Source organism: Myotis nattereri (genome assembly GCF_964212035.1).
Source record: "Myotis nattereri genome assembly, chromosome: 1".
NCBI classification, from domain to species: domain Eukaryota; kingdom Metazoa; phylum Chordata; class Mammalia; order Chiroptera; family Vespertilionidae; genus Myotis; species Myotis nattereri.
Window position 1 is genome coordinate 149,690,636 of NC_138075.1, and position 15,683 is coordinate 149,706,318.

Here is a 15,683-nt window from a genome sequence, read left to right on the forward strand (position 1 = left end):
AAGGCGGCCAGGGGAGTAGGGTAGGGATGGGGCACCATGGCCCCAGCCTCTTAGGCATCCCTGTCTGTCCTCTGCAGTGTGCATGGAGGAAAAGGGCTGCCTCTGAGGAGGGGCCGGGCCAGGCCAGGTGACCATCTTGAGTACTGGCTGAGGTGATGGTCCTCACCCTGAGATGCCTTCTAACTGGCGATGGACCCAGGCCGCTACCGTCGGGACCCAAGTGTTCGGTCGTCCATCCAGTTGTGACGGCCCTAGGCTATTATTAGTATAGATTATTGGATATATTCCTTATGTTGTATTTTACAACCCTATGACTATTTTTATAACTAGCAATTTTTACTTCTTAATCCCTTTCACCATGTCCACCCATCCCTCATACCCCTTCCCATCTGGTGACCATCAATATCTTCTCTGTATCTATGAGTTTGATTCTGCTTTGCTTGTTTGTCTTTTTTAGATTCCACATCCAGTATATGTGAAATCATATGGTATTTGTTTTCTCTGACTTATTTCACGTAGCATAATATCCTCTAGGTCCATCCATGTTGTCTCAAATGGCAATATTTTATTCAGTTTTATGGCTGAGTAATATTCCATTGTGTATATGTACCACATCTTCTTTATCCATTCCTCTCTTAACAGACCCTTAAGTTACCCTGGCCAGTGTGCCTCCGTTGGCTGGGCATTGTCCCATGCACCAAAATGTTGCTGATTCGATTCCCGGTCAGGACACATGTCAAGGTTGCAGGCTCTATCCCCAGTAGGGGCATGCAGGAGGCAGCCAATCAATGTTCCACTCTCACATAGATGTTTCTCTCTCTCCTTCCCCCTTCCTCTCTCTCTGATAATCAACACAAGTATTTTTTTAAATAGATACTAAATTTGTTTCCATATCTTGGCTATTGTAAATAATGCTTCAGTAAACATAGGGGGGCATATAGGGAGGGGCAAAAGTAGGTTTACAGTTATGAGTAGACAAAGCAGTTTTTGTGTTATTATTTATTAATTATTGTGTTCTTTTCCATACAAACAACTATAAACTTACTTTTGCCCCACCTTGTATATTCTTTAGAATTAGTGTTTTGGATTTCTTTGGATAAATTCCCAGAAGTGTAATCACTGGGTCATAAGGCAGTTCTATTTTAAATTTTACCCTTTATTAATGTTTTCAGTAATGGCTGCACCAATCTGCATTTTAACAGTGCACAAGGATTCCCTTTTCTCCACATCCTCACCCACACTTGTTGTTTGTGGATTTATTGATGATAGCCATTCTGATAGTGACAGGTGATATCTCATTGTGGTTTTAATTTGCATTTCTCAGATGATTAGTGGTGTTGAGCATCTTTTCACATATCTATTTGCCATCTGTATGTCCTCTTTGGAAAAATGTTTATTCAGATCTTTTGCGCATATTTTAACTGGTTTGTTTGGTGTTTCTTGGTGCTAAGATGTATGAGTTCTTTATAAATTTTGAATATTAACCCCTTATAGGATATATCATTGATGAGTATCTTCTTCCATTCAGTAGGCAGTGTTTTATTGGTAATTTCCTTTGCTATGCAAAAAAAATTACTTCAATGTAGTCCCATTTGTTTATTTTTTCTTTTGTGTCTCGTGCCAGAGAAGATATATCAGGAAAAAAGCAGCACTACTAAGAGCAATGTCAGAGAGTGTACTGCCTATGCTTTCTTCTAAGAAGAAAGGGGTTTTTGTTCCAACATCTAGAAGGGTTCAGCAATCTGGAGAAGAACTGTGTGTAACTTAATAAAGAGTCCAGAGATGAAGCATAATTTTGAAAGGCATTTGAGGGTCAGAGGAGTCTAGCTAAAGATACTAAGATCTCCTCGTCTCAGGACCCCTTACTTTTTATTAACACAATTTGTCCTAAGGCGAGGTGGAGATATACACTTCAAAGGATAGGGTTAGGTACAGAATCCATTGTCAGAATGGAAGAATTTGCCTACAGCTGTTCAGGTGTTTGGCCAGTAGGAGGCAATAACATATAGATTAAGATGTCCTAATTGCTTGTCTGGCAGCAAGCAGTCATCCTTTTCAGGTTTGGGGAAATGCCTTTAGCCATTCCCAACAGACGATAACATATGAGACTCAGCCCTTGCTGACATGCTGGAATTGGCTTCCGGCATAAGAGTTTTATGAAAATACAAAATTTGTGCACTCACGGGGGGGTGATCCCTCAGCGTGTCCTGCATCCTCTCGCAGTCCGGGCCTAAGCCGTCAGTTGCACATCCGTAGTGCTGCTGCGGAGGAGGAAGAGGCTCCTGCCACTGCCACTGTGCTCACCAGCCATGAGCCTGGCTTCTGGCTGAGTGGCACTCACCCTGTGGGAGTGCACTGACCACCAGGGGGCAGACGCTCTACACAGGAGCTGCCCCCTGGTGGTCAGTGCACGTCATAGAGAGCAGTTGAGCAGCCTTAGCGTATCATTAGCATATTAAGCTTTGATTGGTGAACAGCCTACCAGGTGACTGGACACTTAGCATATTAGGCTTTTATTATATAAGATCTTCTTAAACTTAGGTTTCTGACATTTCCCTAAGGCTGGGGAATTTTCAGGTTTTTTAAGGAGATCCATGGTTTAATAAGTAAATACGATGTTGCTCACAGCATATTTTCTTTTGCCTAATTTTTTCATTGGGAAATCTGATTAAGAGCAAATCCGTGTTACCAAAAAAAGGTAAGCACTAGTACCACTACTATTAATTGCAACACGTAACTGAAGCCAACCCCTAGGTCTTGGTGCTGATAAAGTTGTGAATACTCTGACCTCCTGGCATATGCCTTACTGATGAATGTAGTTCATGGAGAGACTGCCACTTCCGGTGATGTCTTCAATTTCTACTATTGATAGAGCAAGGATTCTCAAACTTTAATGGACAGGAGAGACTCACTCACATTATTTGTTTTACAAACTGCATCCCCAGTTTATGATTCAATAGATCTGGGAAAGAAATCCTTCATTGATCACACGCTGAAGATGATTGTGAGGCAGGACCATGGACCATGTTTTAAATACCATTTGCTACCTAAGTTCCCTCTGTCATAAATATCTGGATTCGGGCTATGAATCTAACAATGTGATAATGGGCTCTTACTGATATATAGTGGCACAGATGAGAAACTAATTTTGCTCAATAAAAAGGGAAGGCAGAGAGAATAAAAGAGATCCCCAAAGAATAGGTGACATTTAATCTGGGATTTTAAAGATGAGAAGGAATTTTCTAGCGAGGACTACCTTATGCAGAGCTTTGTATCCTCAGAGGAGCATAGTGTATCCTGTGGAGTGGTTGTTTCCAAACACAACAGCTGCACCAGAAATCTCCTGAGCTTCTTATTAAAATGTAGATTCCCAAGCCCTCCACTACACTGAACTGAATCAAAGCCCCTGGGGAGAGACCTGGGTATCTGGCCTCTTAATTAACCAGGGTCCCGGGGATTCTGATAAGCAGCCAGTATGGGAACTATTGGTAGACCAAGAGTTGTCCATCCTGAGAGTCTAGGTCCTTAAGAGGATATAGCATCTGAGAGTTGATGGCAGGAAATATCCAGCCGGGGAGCAAAATATAGTCAAGGAGAAGGTCCAAAGCCAGAAATAGGTCAGAAAATTTCCATAGAAGAAGAGATAGATATAAATATGAGGATTAGGCAAATGAGTTGGACTAGAAAAAGCATAAGGTGTGACCACAGAAGGCAGTTTGTAGAAATAAAGACAAAGTGAGACAGAAAAGCATCCCATAAGAGATCAGGCAGAAGTGAGCTTCCTGAACTCTACAAGGTATCCTTAATCTAGCTGATGATTTTCAACTGGGTTTGGAAAGACACCCTTTTCATTTAGCAGTTGAAAAGACAAATCTAAGAAAAAACCAGGATTGGAGTTTGGAAATTATGACTCAATAGAAACCTGACTTTAAAGGGACCCAGTCGAGAAAACAGACACTAATTCTCAAGAGAAGAGGGTAGCATGTGGTCTCTTCATTCTGTAATTTGCATTCTCAGTAGGATTTAACTCAGTTTCCCTCATGCTTCCTATCTAAGCATGTAGACAGTGCCATGGTTTTGGTAAAAAAAAAAAAATAAAGGTAAAGCCAATGATAACAAATGAAATAACTTGTTTTAAAAAGAAAAGAAATTGATGAACAAAAATAGATCTAGAGACAAATGGCAGGGGAGGTGGGGGGGGGGGGGAGGGGAGAGGGGGTTAGAGAGCAACCAAAGGACTTGTATGCATGCAATACACTGACACTGGGGCGGTGGGGGCTTGCCCGGGGTGGGAATGGCTAGGGGTGGGGGAAGAGGGGGAGGTCAATCGGGGAAAAAGGAGACATGTAAAACTTTAGACAATAAGAAAAATAAATAAAAATTTTAAAAAAGAAAAACTTATGTTAAGGAAAGTCTAAGCCAAATTAAGATACTAGCTAGACCCATATCTGAAGGCTTATTTATTATCCAAGTAAATATTACTCAGAATTTTATGCTCTACATTAGTTTTAACTTATGACCAATAAATTGCATAACCCAGCCAGGAATGAAACGGATCACCAAACCCACAAACATAAAAATTCTGAAGAATTTCTAATATGGTTGTCAGTTGAGAAGTGGGGTTCTTTTTCCTGTAAAGCTAACTACTTTCAGTGTGTTATAACTTTGTGGCCTTTGGGCACTTTTATTTTCATAGGCCCCTTCCTTCATAAAATATATATACATATAAATTGTTTTTATTACTGCTTTGGCATAAAGACAAATATACTCCAGGCTTGATTAATTATAAAATACTTGAGGCCTGGTGCACAAAATTCGTGCATTCAGGGGCATCCCTCAGCCCAGCCTGCGCCCTCTCGCAGTCTGGGACCCCTTGCTTCTTACCGCCCACCTGCAGCGGAGGCAGGAGAGGCTCCTGCCACCACTACTGTGCTCACCAGCTGTGAGCCAGGCTGGCTGAGCAGCGCTCCCCCTGTGGGAGCAAACTGACACCCAGGGGGCAGCTCCTGCATTAAGTATCTGCTCCCTGGTGGTCAGTGCGCATCATAGTGACTAGTCATTCCGCTGTTTGGTTGATTTGCATATTAAGGTTTTATTATATAAGACTAGAGGCCCGGTGCACAAAAATTTGTGCACTCGGGGGGAGGGGAGGTCCCTCAGCCCAGCCTGTGCCCTATTGCAGTCTGGGACCCCTCAGGAGATAACGCCCTGCTGGCTTAGGCCTGCTCCCGGTGGCAGAGGGCAGGCCCAATCCCTAGGTGCAGCCCCTGGTCGGGCTCAGAGCAGGGCCAATTGGGGAGTTGGGTCACCGCCCCCTGTCATGCACAGAGCAGGGCGGATTGGGAGGTTGCAATGCCACCCTCAGTCACGCTCAGGGTAGGGCCGATTGGGGGGGTTGGGGCACCGCCCTCTATCACCCACAGAGCAGGGCCGATCAGGGGATTGGGGCACCGCCACTCTCACACTCAGGGAAGGGCCGATGGGGAGGTTATGGCTCTACCCCATCACACACAGAGCAGGGCCCGTGGGGGGGCCGCGGGGGGGGGGGGGGTTGGGGCACCGCACCCTATCACACACAGAGCAGGGCTGATCAGGTGCTTGGGGCACCGCACACTGTCACACACAGAGCCGCAGGGCGATCAGGGGGTTTGGGCGCTGCCCCCGTCACACTGATCCCGTTGCTGGGAGGCATAGTACCCTTTTACTATATAGGATAGAGGCCTGGTGCATGGGTGGGGGCCGGCTGGTTTGCCCTGAAAGGTGTCCTGGATCAGGGTGGGGGTCCCCACTGGGGTGCCTGGCCAGTCTGGGTGAGGGGATGATGGCTGTTTGCAGCTGGTCACACACCCTTCAGGGTGGGGGTCTCCACTGGGGTGCCTGGCCAGTCTGGGTGAGGGGCTGAGGGCTAAAGCTCCCAACTGCTCCTTTTTTTCTTTTCTTTTTTTTTATTCTGGGCCAGCTTTAGCTCTGGCTCCAGCTCTGAGGCCTCTGCTGCTGAAAGCAGGTATCTGGTTTGTTTGTGTTCTATAATCGAAACACTGTATCAACTCCAGCTCTGAGATCCCGGCTCGCTGAAAGCAGGTTTCTGGGGTTTTGTTTAGCTTCTATATTTGTAACTATGTTTCAAACTGCAAGCTCAGAGGCTGGCAAGGTAGGTGGGGAACGTTGGTTTCCTCCGTCACTGAAGCAAGCAAGCCTCATGTTCAGTTTAAGCTGCCTGGCTGCCGGCCGCCATCTTGGCTGGCAGTTAATGTGCATATCGCCCTGATTAGCCAATGGGAAGGGTAACGACGTACGCCAATTACCATGTTTCTCTTTTATTAGATAGGATTATTGTTATATTCAGTTTTTCCTTTGGCCCCCTAAAAGTATCATGGGCCCTATACACTGTGCCTATTATGCTTAATAGACAAGTCCATCCTGGCTACTTTAAGTTATCCTAAGAAATGAAACATAAGTAGAAAGTAAAACTAAAGAGAGAAAATGAGGATGAAGAAGACTATAACCCAAGTTGTCCATGGCAAACATAAAATTCTTTGGAAGCTGCATGCATTATCTTAAGATTATATTCAAATATTTTTTTAAAATGTTTCAAATTACTTCTCATGACGACTTGGGCTTTATCTGTTAAAGAAGATAGAAAAAGCATAAAACCAAGTATACAAATAGGTTTTCATTTTAGAATGGCTCTTTCACCACACAGTAAAGAGTAAATTAGAGGAAACAAGGTGAACATTTGGATTAGAAAGATCACCCACCACTCCTCTCACAGTTTCTTCTCACAAACTTCTCTCAAAATGTCATGCAACCTCCACTGGCTTTGAAATACTTCTGAAAATCCTTCCTCTAAACTTGGGTAAGCCAAAACACAGATATGGGGGAAGTGGCATTTCTGCTTGGTTAATCTTGGCTGAAGGGTAGCAAGATATTAAGTAGGACTTTTTGTCTTGGAGTTTCACCAGTGACCCCAAAGTCTAAGGACAATGTCTAAATTGAGTTGCTAGCCCACTGAAGCAATACATCCTAAGGACTGTGAAACTGATTCTATCAACATCGCTCAGTCTCCCACCTCCATTTCTGTGAATGTTGAAACTGAGGAATGTCTTTGGAAAAAATTCTGGGAACTATAGAGGGGATGGGACGGAACCAGGGAAGAAAGGAAAAATATTCCCCACACCTTAATCCAGGAGAGAAGGGTTTTTATGAGCTTCTCAAAGAACTTGGCCTACAGCCTCTGAAGATTGGGAGACTCTCCACCTCTGCTGCAAGAAGTCTAAAGATGCAAAGCTGTGACCAGATTAGCCTGACTGTAAACAGCAAAGAGGGTTGGTTGCACTGGACAAGATCTACACTCCCAGTGATGGTGTGCAAAGGTGTTTGTCTCCTAGGGGGATGTGAGAGCTCAACCAGAAGAAGCCAAAGATCCAGAGTGAGAGGTATATTGCCAGAAACTTATGGCTAAAGGGGGACTCAAAACCATCCAGATATGGGAGCATTACTTGCTTAATGCAGTCATAACTCCTCTTGCAGAAGGATCTCCCAGGGGAAAAAAGCACCCCCAGAGGGAAAAAAGAGCCAATAATTGTATATATGTCATCTTTCAGACACCTATCTTTGTCCCCTGCCGTTGACCGGTGTGGGTATGAGTCTCTTTTAATTAGTAAAATGAGGAAGTGACATTGCAAGACTTTGAGGCTAGGTCAGAAAACGCAATGTAGCTCTCACTTTGTTTTCAGATACAATGAAATCAGTCAAATAAAACCTTTCTTATGTCTTACCTTGCTTCTCCGGAGAAACAGGAAATTATATCTAGGAGTGGAAGAGGAGGTAGAATTAGGAAATCATTAAAAGGCAAAGCATTCCTAGGCAGGCCTACACTGAAGGACTATAGAAACCTAAATTAGATTATAATCCTAAATTTTTATATTAAACTAGAGGCCTGGTGCACAAAATTCATGCACTGGAGGGGAAGGGGTCAGGCCTAAGCTGGCAGTCAGACATCCCTCTCTCAGTCCAGGGTCCCTCGCTCCTTACTGCCTGCCTGCTCACTGCTCCTTACCACTCGGCTTGCTGCTCCTCAGCGCTACTGCAGAGGTGAGAGAGGCTCCTGCCACCTGCCGCTGCTCTCACCAGCCATGAGCCCGGCTTCTGGTTGAGCAGCACTCGCCCAGTGAGAGCGCACTGACCACCAGGGAGCAGCTCCCGCATTGAGCGTCTGCCGTCTGGTGGTCAGTGCGCATCAGAGCAACCAGTCATTCTGGTCATTCCACTGTAACGGTCACTTAGGCTTTTATTATATTGATTTGATAGGTTTTTTTATTTTTGAAATGAGACTTTTTTGTGATCAAAGAAACCAGAAAGATATTTGACCTGCCAATTCTTTTTTCAGGGCAGAGAAGAGTAAGACCAAAAGCAAGTTTGAAAGAAAGGAATAAAAAATAATTCATACCTGGCCAGGTGTGGCTCAGTAGTTGAGCATTGACTTATGAACCAGGAGGGCACATGCCTGGGTTGTGGACTCGATCCCCAGTGGGGGACATGCAGGAGGCAGCTGATCAATGATTCTCCCTCATCATTGATGTTTCTGTCTCTCTCCTTCTCCCTTCCTCTCTAAAATCAATAAAAATATATTTTTAAAAATAATTACACATATAGACTAATTTGTTTGATAAATTATTACACAATTTATAATGTATTTTGATGCAGATATAAGACAAGAACTACAGAGTCAACAGAGAGCTGGAATTATATAGAAAGTAAAGGTCATCTATGACCATATCCAGGCCAGTTAAAACCCTAGCCTATTGAGGGTTAGGATTTTATATAAAATAAATAAATTAGCTAGTGCAATCATAAGATAAACAAAACAAAAAAAGGACAGAAGAAAGAATAACTGAGTTATACTTGCTCAACTTTATTTTATGCTCTTAAAATATTATTGGGAAGAAAATGTTTGGTAATTTCTGGAAGTCCTTTGGAAGTTGAACAACATGGAATTAATTTAAAAAACAAAAGTTATTCTATATTGTGGCCAGTAGACAAAGTGGCCTTAATAAGCCAGAGTAAGTCCCAAACAGGTCTCTCTCTTCTGTACACAGTCTGCTTTCTAATTCTTCCCAAAAACAAGATAAGCATTAGTTTGCTTTTTTTTTTTTTTAGGAAGTTTTATTTTGAATATGTCTTATAACTTAAATTTCCTTTAAATAGATGTGTTCCCTTTTTTTTAATGATTAGAAATTTTTGTATCAAGAGAGATAGAAAGCCTAGATCTATATCTCCTACCCCAAATCTGGGAGGGAATACAGCCCATTTTTAACCCGTAGAACATGGCAGAAGTGACATTGCATGACGTACAAGGCGAGGTCAGAAAAAGTGATGCATCTCCCACTTAGTTTGCTGAGATACTAACTCTGGGAACCCCTGATGCCACACGAAGGGGATTACATGAGGTTGCCATATTTTGAGAAAGCCCAGGCAACATGGAGAGGTATGTGGAAGTGTTCCATTGACACCCTATTGACTTAACTGACAAGTGAGGGAAGACGCCTACAAATGATACCAGCCTCTAGTCCTTGAGTCAACTCAGCCATCATGTCTTCCCAACTGAGGACCCCAACTATGAGCAGAGACTGTTACAGAAGAGCAAAGAAATACCAAGCACCCTTCCTAGAGAAAGGGAGGGACCCGTTTATTAACACTAGTGGACTCCTGGAATAATTTCCAAATCAGAGTGAAGAAACACAAAGAGGCTTCACTTTTTATAACCTTCTGGGGTCATTGTCTTGCAGATATGGTTCCGCCCCCTTTCCTGAGCTTACAGGAAGGCCCCCAGGTGTCAATAGGTCCTGGGGCCAGAGATAATGAACTTCCCGCCCCCCCCCCCCCCCACCACCACCACCACCACCACCAAGACAATGCATTGTTCACAGTTTTTATGGCCTGACACGCCTTGCAAGACCAGTTTCCTCCTCAAGACAAGCCATTTGAACTATGCCTCATCCAAACCCCTGCTCCACAGAATCCTTGAGCATAATACAGTGCTTATTTTAAAGCACCAATTTTGGGTGAATTTGTTGCATAGATAACATCAGATTCCACAGGTTGACTTCGGCCCTATATAAAACTTCCTCCAACACATACACTCTTCAAATGCCAGCCACAAACCCAGACTGTGCTTCTGATCAACTGACTACAAATTGGACATTCCAACAACTCCCTCCAACTCAGAATACCATTGTTACCTATACTTCTAAATGACTGGCTGTAAATCAGAAGTTTCCCCAACCCCCTCCTTGGGTTCAATTAATTTGCCAGAATGGCTCACAGAAATCAGAGAAACATGTTACTTACTAGATCACTAATTTATTGTGAAAGGTTTATTGGTTTATTGTACTCAGGAACAGCCAGGATGGGGAAGAGCTGCATAGGGTGAGATATGTGGAGAGGGGAATGACACTTCCGTGTCCTCCCAGGCAAGCCAGGCTCCCAGATCCTCCATGTGTTCCCCAACCCAGAAGTTCTCTGCACCCCATCCTCTTGGGTGTTTATGGAAAATGCATTATATAGGCATGATTGATTAAACCACTGGACATTGACAATTGATTTCAATCTCCAAACCCTTTTCCTCCTCTGGGAAATGAATGTTTTGGAGTGAGACTAAAAGTTCCAATCCTCTAGTCAACAAGGTTGGGTCTCTTGGCAATCAATCCCCATTGAGGTGTTTTCCAAAAGTCACCTCATTAACATGACAAAAGAGACCATTTTCACTCTCTTCACTTAAGAAATTTCAAGAGACTGGGAGCAGGGAGCCAGGAATTGTGGACTAAGACTAAACATATATTTCTTCTAAGTCACAATGATCCCATGTCCCTTCACCACCATGATTATTCTTCCATGAATTTGAGTCCATTTATGCCCAAACAAGAAATTTCCTATAGTAAAAACTAGTCAATAATGCCACAGACTATCTTATAAGGCAGTGAGTGTATTGTCACTGAGAGAACAGCTTTAAAGACTCACTCAGGGATGTTGTAGAGAGATTACTAAATCAGAGTGTAACAGAATGAAATGCTCAGTCTCTCTTTGACTCAGTCTTGTTCAAGCCTGCTCTGTTCCCACAGCCTTCAGGCTAATAGCTGAGTCATGCATAATGCTAATTATGAGGAGAATTTGGCTTGAGTTTTACAAAAACAGCCCCTCCCATTTCCCCTACCCCTGACCTAAAAGAAGCCTGAAGTCTGTACTTTCTTAACATGGACTTAAGGCACCACCAGGCCTCCATCCTCTCCGTTGGTGCCTTCTCCATCAGTAAACCTTTCCTTACTCCAAACTCTGACTTGTTGAGTTTGGGCTTTCAAAGAATCAGGAATATGGACTTTGGACCAGTGACAAGAGAAAATACCAGACTGTCTGTCTTCAAGGAAATATTTTTATTTTAGATTTTACAACATATGTGAGACCTCAGATTCTGTTTATATTCTTTCATGAACTGAGTAATAAATATAGAGTACAGAGGGGGCACATAATAAAAATTCTGATGATAGTATTGAAATAGGAATTTTAGGGGGATATAAGCAGGTTTAGAAAATTTTAAAAAATGAAAGAGGCCCATGAAAAAACACGGGGCTACAGACTGGGAGAAGTTGCATTTCATTAAGACAGGGAGCAGGAAGCCAGCAGAAGTTACATTTCCATAAGACAAGAAAGCTGGGGGAGGCAGCAGTTACATTTCCATAAGATAAGGAAACTGGAAGTAGCAAAAGGTCTATATTTACAAAATAAAGAAGGAAGAAGAAAGCCTAGAGCAGCGGTTCTCAACCTGTGGGTTGTGACCCCTTTGGGGGTCGAACAACCCTTTCACAGGGGTCGCCTCAGACCATCGGAAAACACATATATAATTACATATTGTTTTTGTGATTAATCACTATGCTTTAATTATGTTCAATTTGTAACAATGAAATTGGGGGTCACCACAACATGAGGAACTGTATTACTACAGGATGGCGGCATTAGGAAGGTTGAGAACCACTGGCCTAGAGGGAATAGAAGAACAATGAGGGAGGAGGGTGTCATAGGCCCCATGTGAGATTTGACCTTTGAACTAAGGAGTTGCTATAGTGACCAAATCAAAAGGGAGATAGGGGCCAATCAGAGGGGATATCAAGGCACAAAGATCTGCAGCCTTTATAAACTGTGGAAGAAGGAACTTGGGGGGACTCTCCCCTGCCCCACGTGGTAGTCTCTGTACTTGTTCTTCAATAAATTTCCACCATCTTCCATCTGGGGATTCATTCTTTGACTCAAAGTGACAAAGAATCCGGGGAACCATCCTGCCCAGGGGAACACCACGCATTCCAGTCCAAAAAATCCCGTATCAATATACTTTAGTAAGTCTTCACAAAGGCAGAAAACTGCAAAAAAAGAAAAGAAAAGAGAGCCTTTGGGTAAACTAGGTGTTTAATCCTTCTACCACAGATGCTCACAGGAACATTTTTACAAAAGAATTTTTTAAATCTGCATTGAAATAAAAAGGCTAGGAGGAAGATTTCTTCACATGGTTAGCCCTATGGCATTTTCTACAAAGTTATCTACAGATCAATCTCTGAAATATGGTTCCTTTTAGTAAAACATATTTGAACAAAACTTTCATCTTTGGGTAAATAATTAAAAGGTTAAAAGGAAAATTGTTGACCCTGACCCAGTGCACAATGAGGTTGTATTTCTAAGCTGTCCAGCTTCCGGCTAGTTCCTTTAACTGAGATGCTGACCAAGAGAACTTATCTACAGGCTGAAAATTCCTAAACTCGTATTCTACTCTAGAATTAAAGGAGCTTCAACTACGACACTTGTGATAAAACAGCAAATACAGAATATCAAACCCTCAGGAGACTGAAATTTCAGTCATGGTCTTATCCTTACTCTGGAGACAGGGGCACTTTCTAAAGCATAAGATCTTCACTCTCTGAAAGACTGCAGAGAAGAGCAGGGTTGCCTAAGGGCGGCGAAGGGGACTTTGGTAGCCTTGTTGAATTCCCCCAAAAAAAGTGGCGTTACTCTTTACCCCAAAATAAATTTAGGTTTAAGACCAAAGATTTACATGACACAAAACAAACCAAAAACTGAAAAAATGTCCAGAAAAAATTAGGGATTATTTTTTAATCTTGAAAGGAGAATAGCTGTTATAAACATAACCTCAAGCATGAAAGCCATAAAAGTGAACTGAGTTTAACTTCATAAAACGTTAAACTCTCTTAGTGGAGTTAAATAAATAAACAAAACAAAACCATTGACAACAGGCTAAGAACAGACCATTCACAGAAATAAATATGAACAACGAACATGAAAAATGCTTCATTTCCTTCAAAATTTAAACATGGAAATCAAAGTGAGGAAACTGCATATTTTACCTATCAGATTAGCATTCCTTTAAAAAATAAAACCAAGCATGAGTGGAAGAAAATAGGCCTTCTCATATACTGTAAACCAGTGGTTCCCAACCTTCTGGCCCTTTAAATACAGTTCCTCATGTTGTGACCCAACCATAAAATTATTTTCGTTGCTACTTCATAACTGTAATGTTGCTACTGTTATGAATCGTAGTGTAAATATCTGATATTCAGGATGGTCTTAGGCGACCCCTGTGAAAGGGTCGTTCGACCGCCAAAGGGGTCGCGACCCACAGGTTGAGAACCGCTGCTGTAAACGAAAGAGTAAGTTGCTAAAATTTTTTAAATTGACTTTTTAGAGGAAGAGAGAGGCAGGGAGAGAGGGAGATTTGCTGTTCCATTTAGTTATGCATTCATTGGTTGATTCTTGTATGTGCCTTAACCAGAGATTGGGCCCACAACCTTGGAGTATTGGGTGATGCTTTAACAACTGAGCGACACAGCCAGGGCACAAACTTTTTAAGGGTCCATTGTGAAGAGACCATGGCTAGATTGGCCCCTTCACTAGGTTTTAATTTAACTTTTTTTTTATTGGCAAGAGTGAGGCCACTGCCTGGACTCCATTTAATCCCCAGGATCTTAGACTAAAATAATGAAACCTCAAAGAAGAAAGCTAAAAGCAAAAGCAAAAAAGATCTTTAAAATAAAAAAAAACCTCGCACTTTCAGTCCAAACGAATTACACCTCCCCCTGCACCACCCTCAGAAGAAAGAGGGGTATTTCTCCAATAGATGCACCACTTGGCAGACGCTGGCTAAGATCATCTTTGAACTTCAATGTCCCAGTGTCAAGGATGCAGTAGGGCTCTCCCTCTCCCCAGCAGCCTGCGACTTTCCCTTCCCGCTCCTCTCCTCCCCAGGCACATTTCCCTCGCCTTTCTCACTCCTAGGCTCCGAGGGCCCTTCTGTTGCTTCTGTAACTTGTTTCATGAGCCTATGCAGCCCAGGCTCACATCTGTCTCTGGAACTTTCTAAATAAACTTTCTCATAATTTGGGGGAGGGCAGAAGGTACAGTAAAACTTTGGACAGAAGATGGTCTACCTGCAACCGGTGCCAGCACTGCATGGCCCAGAGTTGAGAAAGATACCATCTTTCCATCCCATTTCTGCCACCGAGAACTTTATAGTCTTATAAAAAATGGTTTTGCATTTATAAAGTGAATTATGCAAGCTCCAGGAACTGCCGAAGGCCGACTCAGAAAATTCTTCCTGTGCAATCTGTGGTCAAACCTGTTACACGACTGGTAAGCTTACAAACGTGGCTTCCTGTGCTCTAACCACCCCTGGAGAATCCTGAGCTGCACTTCCTCCCACGCAGCCACAGCCAGCCAGCCCCACCCTGCCACCTTCTCCTCTGCCTCACCTCCACCACCCAGAGCACCTTTGCTGCTCAGAAAGCCCAACCTCACCAAAGTACTTAGTCTAGATCGTTAAAAAAAGATGCTCATGCAGAAAACAGTTAAAGATCTGCTGACTGTAAAATTTAAAAACACAATTTTGAGGAAAGGATAAAGCTCGTTTCATCACCAAAGGTATGGAATTCACTAGTTATGTCTCTGACCTGCAACAGGTTTCCCTGAAGCCCAACGCCAAAAGTGCAATTGAGTTGCAAATGCCTTCATGCCTCCTGGTAAAAGTCACATAGATCTGCAGAAACTGCTTATAAAAGTCGATGCAGAGAAGAGCCCAGGTTGCACCCCAATTCCCAATCAAGAAAATATGGAAACAGAAACTGGACGGATCCCGCCTATGAGCCGGGTCCTTCAGGAGAAAGTTTCAGCCAGCTCACCCACTCTGCAGTCAGCTTTGATGAGCAAGACGAGCCAACTCTGCCTGACTCTCCGAGATGATTCATGAAATATATAGATATCACTGCAATCCTTTCTTTTAAATGTAATAGGGTATGTATAGATAATTCTTCTAACACATGATTTTATTTAAAGAATTAAAGTATGTACGGAGCCCATAAATACTGTGGGTATCTGGATATTTCCTAGTTTGCATGATCAAGAAGAGAACAGACGGAAAATGCAACCCCCAACATGATGTTTATCCTGGAATTACTCAAGTTAGGGTGGAAAGGCTGTTCACATTTAACGAGATAGCTCTAATGTGTACTCCGTAGGTGCAGTTATGACATTAAGATAATAACCTAGTTCCCATTCATCTTGGGTAATTGACAAGTATTTCAGCCTGTAAAGCTCAATCATTCATTAAGTGCTACTGTTATATTGTAAAT

General features: G+C 42.8%; 1 pseudogene across 1 annotated transcript in view; it reads left to right on the top strand.

Moving 5' to 3' along the window:
- The window catches only part of LOC308531489 (proline-rich protein 11-like), a 72,621-nt pseudogene extending 57,367 nt beyond the window's left edge, over positions 1-15,254 (top strand). Inside the window, exon 2 of the transcript in view lies at positions 14,446-15,254. The product of the transcript in view is annotated as a proline-rich protein 11-like (transcript). The remainder of the gene's footprint in view (positions 1-14,445) is intronic.
- The last annotated feature ends 429 nt before the right edge of the window (positions 15,255-15,683 follow it).